The sequence below is a fragment of the Bubalus kerabau genome, chromosome 3, assembly GCF_029407905.1.
Source record: "Bubalus kerabau isolate K-KA32 ecotype Philippines breed swamp buffalo chromosome 3, PCC_UOA_SB_1v2, whole genome shotgun sequence".
NCBI lineage: Eukaryota > Metazoa > Chordata > Mammalia > Artiodactyla > Bovidae > Bubalus > Bubalus kerabau.
Genome location: NC_073626.1, coordinates 136425499 through 136432403, shown reverse-complemented (window position 1 = coordinate 136432403; position 6905 = coordinate 136425499). Strand labels below are relative to the sequence as shown.

General features: G+C 37.4%; 1 long non-coding RNA gene across 1 annotated transcript; it reads right to left on the bottom strand.

Annotated features, from left to right (window-relative positions):
• Positions 1-985: 985 nt before the first annotated feature.
• LOC129647793 (uncharacterized) lies at positions 986-6696 on the bottom strand. The gene is made up of 3 exons (XR_008712510.1): positions 6625-6696; positions 5378-5525; positions 986-1344 (listed from the first exon to the last, which is right to left on the bottom strand). It is a non-coding gene; the product is annotated as an uncharacterized LOC129647793 (long non-coding RNA).
• Positions 6697-6905: the final 209 nt, after the last annotated feature.

Sequence of the window (6905 nt, the reverse complement as noted above, 5' to 3'; positions counted from 1 at the left end):
ACACCACAGTTCAAAGGCATCAGTTCTTTAGGGCTCAGCCTTCGTTATGGTCAAACTCTCACATCCATACATGACTACTGGAAAAACCAAAGCTTTGACTAAAAGGACCTTTGTCAGCTAAGTAATGTCTCTGCTTTTTGATATGCTCCCTAGGTTTGTCATAGCTTTTCTTCCAAGGAGCAAGTGTCTTTGAGATTCATGGCTGCAGTCACTGTCCATAGTGATTTTGGAGCCCAAGAAATAAAGTCTGTCACTGTTTCCATTGTTTCCCCTTCTATTTGACATAAAGTGATGGGACCGGATGCCATGATCTTAATTTTTTGAATGTTGAGCTTTAGGCCAGTTTTTTTCACTCTTCTCTTTCACCTTCATCAAGATGCTTTTTAGTTCCTCTTCTATTTCTGTCATAAGGGTGGTGTCATCTGCATATCTGAGGTTATTGATATTTCTCCTGGCAATCTTGATTCCAGCTTCTGCTTCATTCAGCTTGGCATTTCATATGACGTTCTCTGTATATAAGTTAAGTAAACATGGTGACAATATACATCCTTGATGTATTCCATTCCCAATCTTGAGCCATTCCATTGTTTCATGTCCAGTTCTAACTGTTGCCTCTTGACCTTCATACAGGTTTCTAGGGGACAGGTAAGGTGGCCTGGTACTCCCATCTCTTTCAGAATTTTCCACAGTTTGGTGTGATCCACCCAGTCAAAGGCCTTAGCATAGTCAATGAAACAGAAGTAGATGCCAAAATGACATTAACATATTACATATAATATATAATTTAAAATTAATGGGTAAAATAAAGGAAATTCTTTTTGAAATATTCTATATTTTTCTTTTTTTAATTTATTTATTTATTTTTTTCTATATTTTTCTATCTCAGTGGCAGTCAAAATAAATGCTTCCTGAGAAAATGTTTAATTTTATGAACAAAAAATCATAATACATGACACTGAGGTTTTATTCAATTTGCTTCCACATGTACAGATAATATTAGGTGCTCAAAATTAGAGCAAGTATAGGTATAAATTCCTTTCATCAATGATTATCTTAATAGCTTTGGATGACTGTGGCTGATGGTATTAGTCTGTTACTTCATTATTGAGGATAATGAAAATTGTCTGCATAATTTGTTCTGATAAGTCTATATTTTCATCACCTAAAAATTCACGTATAAACACTAAGATAATACTCCCAACACTCTTCCTGTCTTCTTTATTTTTCTTCAAAGTGCTGTACTCTGCTGCTTCCTCTTTGATGAGAAGACCTGTTGTCCATGAAGACAGAGTTGTTTGTCCCTTATTCAATGCTGCATTCTGACCACCAAGAACAACATGTGGCCTGAGTAAGCAAGTAAGAACTTAATATTAATTGTTAAGTGAATAAATTTTAAAAAGAAGAAGTAATAAATTAAGATTATTTAATAAATAGATAATACCTAATATCTCCATTGTTTCTGCAGGAGTTGGTGAAATACTTAAGTTTTTAAAAAAATTACCAATATCACTTAAACTTGCTTTTGTTATTTAAAAGAGCCCAAATGAAATACAAGCCAAAACTGTTATTTTCTGATCTTTATAGGGTTCACAGTTATTATACCTGAAGTTATATATATATATGCAAATATATATATGTATACATATATACATAAAACAGCCAATATAGCCAACAAAACTTTTTTGTACCTTCAAACTAGTTGTGCCCTAGAAATGAAATAGTCTTAAATGTGATATAATTCTTAAGTTTTCAAGATATTATTTATCAATGTTTTCATACAGAATATGTAAATTAAATTTTTTAGGCCTGAAGGATAGATGATTAGTAATTGGGGCGGCGGCCGGGAGGACCAACCCCACGTCCAAGGAGCCTTGGCTGCATGGGTGCAGGAGGGCCTAGAGGAGCTATCCCACGTTGAAGGTCAGGAATGGCAGCAGTAAGGAGATACCCCTCGTCCAAGGTAAGGAGCAGCCGTGAAGAGATACCCCATGCCCAAGGTAAGAGAAATCCAAGTAAGATGGTAAGTGTTGCAAGAGAGCATCAGAGGGCAGACACACTGAAACCATACTCACAGAAAACTAGTCAATTTAATCACACTAGGACCACAGCCTTGTCTAACTAAATGAAACTAAGTCATGCCTGTGGGGCAACCCAAGATGGGTGGGTCATGGTGGAGAGATCTGACAGAATGTGGTCCACTGGAGAATGGAATGGCAAACCACTTCAGTATTCTTGCCTCGAGAACTCCATGAACAGTATGAAAACACAAAATGATAGGATACTGAAAGAGAAACTCGCCAGGTCAGTAAGTGCCCAATATGCTACTGGAGATCAGTGGGGAAATAACTCCAGAAAGAATGAAGGGATGGAGCCAAAGCAAAAACAATACCCAGCTGTGGATGTGACTGGTGATAGAAGCAAGGTCTGATGCTGTAAAGAGCAATATTGCATAGGAACCTGGAATGTCAGGTCCATGAATCAAGGCGAATTGGAAGTGGTCAAGAGATGGCAAGAGTGAATGTTGACATTTTAGGAATCAGCGAACTGAAATGGACTGGAATGGGTGAATTTAACTCAGCTGACCATTACATCTACTACTGTGGGCAGGAATCCCTCAGAAGAAATGGAGTAGCCATCATGGTCAACAAAAGAGTCTGAAATCCAGTACTTGGATGCAATCTCAAAAACCACAGAATGATCTCTGTTCCTTTTCCAAGGCAAACCATTCAATATCACAGTAATCCAAGTCTCTGCCCCTACCAGTAATGCTGAAAAAGCTGAAGTTGAATGGTTCTACGAAGACTTACAAGATCTTTTAGAACCAACACCCCACAATGATGTCCTTTTCATTATAGGGGACTGTAATGCAAAAGTAGGAAGTCAAGAAACACCTGGAGTAACAGGCAAATTTGGCATTGGAATAAGGAATGAAGCAGGGCAAAGACGAATAGAGTTTTGCCAAGAAAATGCAGTGGTCATAACAAACATCCTCTTCCAAAAACACAAGAGAAGACTCTATACATGGACATCACCAGATGGTCAACATCGAAATCCAATTGATTATATTCTTTGCAGCCAAAGATGGAGAAGCTCTACACAGTCAGCAAAAACAAGACCAGGAGATGACTGTGGCTCAGACCATGAACTCCTTATTGCCAAATTCAGATTGAAATTGAAGAAAATAGGGAAAACCACTAGACCATTCAGGCATGACCTAAACCAAATCCCTTATGATTAAACAGTGGAAGTGAGAAATAGATTTAAGGGGCTAGATCTGATAGACAGAGTGCCTGATGAACTATGGAATGAGGTCCGTGACATTGTACAGGAGACAGGGATCAAGACCATCCCCATGGAAAAGAAATGGGAAAAAGCAAAATGGCTGTCTGGGGAGGCCTTACAAATAGCTGTGAAAAGAAGAGAAGCAAAAAGCAAAGGAGAAAAGGAAAGATATAAGCATCTGAATGCAGAGTTCCAAAGAATAGTAAGAAGAGATAAGAAAGCCTTCTTCAGTAATCAATGCAAAGAAATAGAAGAAAACAACAAAATGGGAAAGACTAGAGATCTCTTTAAGAAAATTAGAGATACCAAGGGAACATTTCATGCAAAGATGGGCTCGATAAAGGACAGAAATGGTATGGACCCAACAGAAGCAGAAGATATTAAGAAGAGATGGCAAGAATACACTGAAGAACTATACAAAAAAGACCTTCATGACCCAGATAATCATAATGGTGTGATCACTGACCTAGAACCAGACATCCTGGAATGTGAAGTCAAGTAGGCCTTAAAAAGCATCACTACGAACACAGCTAGTGGAGGTGATGGAATTCGAGTTGAGCTATTTCAAATCCTGAAAGATGATGCTGTGAAAGTGCTGCACTCACTATGCCAGCAAATTTGGAAAACTCAGCAGTGGCCACAGGACTGGAAAAGGTCAGTTTTCATTCCAATCCCAAAGAAAGGCAATGCCAAAGAATGCTCAAACTACCACACAATTGCATTCATCTCACACGCTACTAAAGTAATGCTCAAAATTCTCCAAGCCAGGCTTCAGCAATACGTGAACCTTGAACTTCCTGATGTTCAAACTGGTTTTAGAAAAGGCAGAGGAACCAGAGATCAAATTGCCAACATCCGCTGGATCATGGAAAAAGCAAGAGAGAGTTCCAAAAAAACATCTATTTCTGCTTTATTGACTATGCCAGAACCTTTGACTGTGTGGATCACAATAAACTATGTATAGAACAGTCTTATGGACTCTGTGAGAGAGGGAGAGGGTGGGAAGATTTGGGAGAATGGCATTGAAACATGTAAAATATCATGTATGAAACGAGTTGCCAGTCCAGGTTCGATGCACGATACTGGATGTTTGGGGCTGGTGCACTGGGACGATCCAGAGGGATGGAATGGGGAGGGAGGAGGGTGGAGGGTTCAGGATGGGGAACACATGTATACCTGTGGCGGATTCATTTTGATATTTGGCAAAACTAATACAGTTATGTAAAGTTTAAAAATAAAATAAAATTAAAAAAAAAAAAAAAGAAAATTCTGAAAGAGATGGGAATACTAGACCACCTGATCTGCCTCTTGAGAAATTTGTATGCAGGTCAGGAAGCAACAGTTAGAACTGGACATAGAACAACTGACTGGTTCCAAATAGGAAAAGGAGTAAGTCAAGGCTGTATATTGTCACCCTGCTTATTTAACTTATATGCAGAGTATGTCATGAGAAACGCTGGGCTGGAAGAAGCACAAGCAGGAATCAAGATTGCAGGGAGAAATATCAATAACCTCAGATATGCAGATGACACCACCCTTATGGCAGAAAGTGAAGAGGAACTCAAAAGCCTCTTGATGAAAGTGAAAGTGGAGAGTGAAAAAGTTGGCTTAAAGCTCAACATTTAGAAAATGAAGATCATGGCATCCGGTCCCATCACTTCATGGGAAATAGATGGGGAAACAGTGGAGACAGTGTCAGACTTTATTTTTCTGGGCTCCAAAATCACTGCAGATAGTGACTTCAGCCATGAAATTAAAAGAGGCTTACTCCTTGGAAGGAAAGTTATGACTAACCTAGATAGCATATTCAAAAGCAGAGACATTACTTTACCAACAAAGGTCCGTCTAGTCAAGGCTATGGGTCTTATTGTGGTCATGTATGGATGTGAGAGTTGGACTGTGAAGAAGGCTGAGCACCGAAGAATTGATGCTTTTGAACTGTGGTGTTGGAGAAGACTCTTGAGAGTCCCTTGGACTGCAAGGAGATCCAGCCAGTCCATTCTGAAGGAGATCAGCCCTGGGATTTCTTTGGAACGACTGATGCTAAAGCTGAAACTCCAATACTTTGGCCACCTCATGCGAAAAGTTGACTCACTGGAAAAGATCCTGATGATGGGAGGGATTGGGGGCAGGAGGAGAAGGGGACGACAGAGGATGAGATGGCTGGATGGCATCACTGACTTGATGGAGGTGAGTCTGAGTGAACTCCAGGAGTTGGTGATGGACACGGGAGGCCTGGCGTGCTGTGGTTCATGGGGTCACAAAGAGTCAGACACGACTGAGCGACAGAACTGAACTGAACTGAACTTCAAATTTATATAAAAAAATGAATTCATTTTGTCATTCACACATCCCTTTTGTTTCTTATATTTTCATAATTCTATATTTTTATATTTATAAATAAAGGAAATAAAATGAAAAAATTCAACATAAGTCAAAGTTATTCCATAGAGCAGACTCAAATATCATATAGAAATTTATAATTAGAAGCTACATAAAAGTTTTACTTCAACCTTATGCCAAAACTATTAGGTAAATATAATGGAAACTGTTAAAAAATAATAATGCCAATAATAGTATCTCCAAAATATCTATGTAATTTGTATAAATATTATATCTATATACAGTATCTATGTATAATTCTATATATAATAAAGAATTATACATATATATAATATATAAAGTTGCTTTTATTTTTATTTGTAGAAGCTCCACGAGGCTTTCAGAAAAGATGTCCGCCCCAATTCATAGCTTAGATGGTGTTTGTTAGAGGAGTTAAATGCATTACTCAAGCTGCTATCTTGGCTAATTTTTGGAGCTACACTCAATACCAGTTCCTCTGATTCTTGCCTAGTATTTTTCTCCTTTAAGAAAACTATAACTATAATGATAAAGAAATCTTTATAGTTTATAATGACTACATTCTCATGGGTCAATAATCACTATTAAAGAATCTCTGAATACAAAATTACAACCTCTCATAATGGGTTTAATGGAACTTTTGGTTATGGAGTCAATACACTCCCTCTGAATAAACTGCCATTATACATAGGATGTAATTTTGTGGGGAAAAATGACTCTAATAGTACCTACTGGTCTTCACTTCCAGCCTAGTTATTCTATAACATAAATTTAATGAGATCCAATGAAATCTCCAGATACTGAAACTTTATATAGCCATTAATTAAAAATTTCTACAGTATATTCAAAGCTGTGACTGTTTAAGCTATCTTTTTTGTGTTTCTTTAATTACATTTTGAAAATATTAAAATTGAGACCTTAAGTTTTCTTAACACACCAATGCACAAAAAAATGAAACTTTGTAATTAACAATTTTTTTACCAATATTTGTTGCATCTACACTCCAACCTATAGAAATATAGCTGCCTTTTGAGAAATGTCCTCATAAATTCTTGGATTCTACTACTAAATCAATCAACACACCCTAAATGAAGAAAAATTCCCTCTCTGACAGAGAGCATAGGTTTATCCTATCACTACAAATAGAAGTCTCATTATCTCAGTTTCATCATTTAAAAAATAAGTAGATTAGATATTAAGTGCTCAATCTTCTTCCATTCTAAACAGTGTAAAATTTATGTTGATTCCCTGTAAGGATTAAC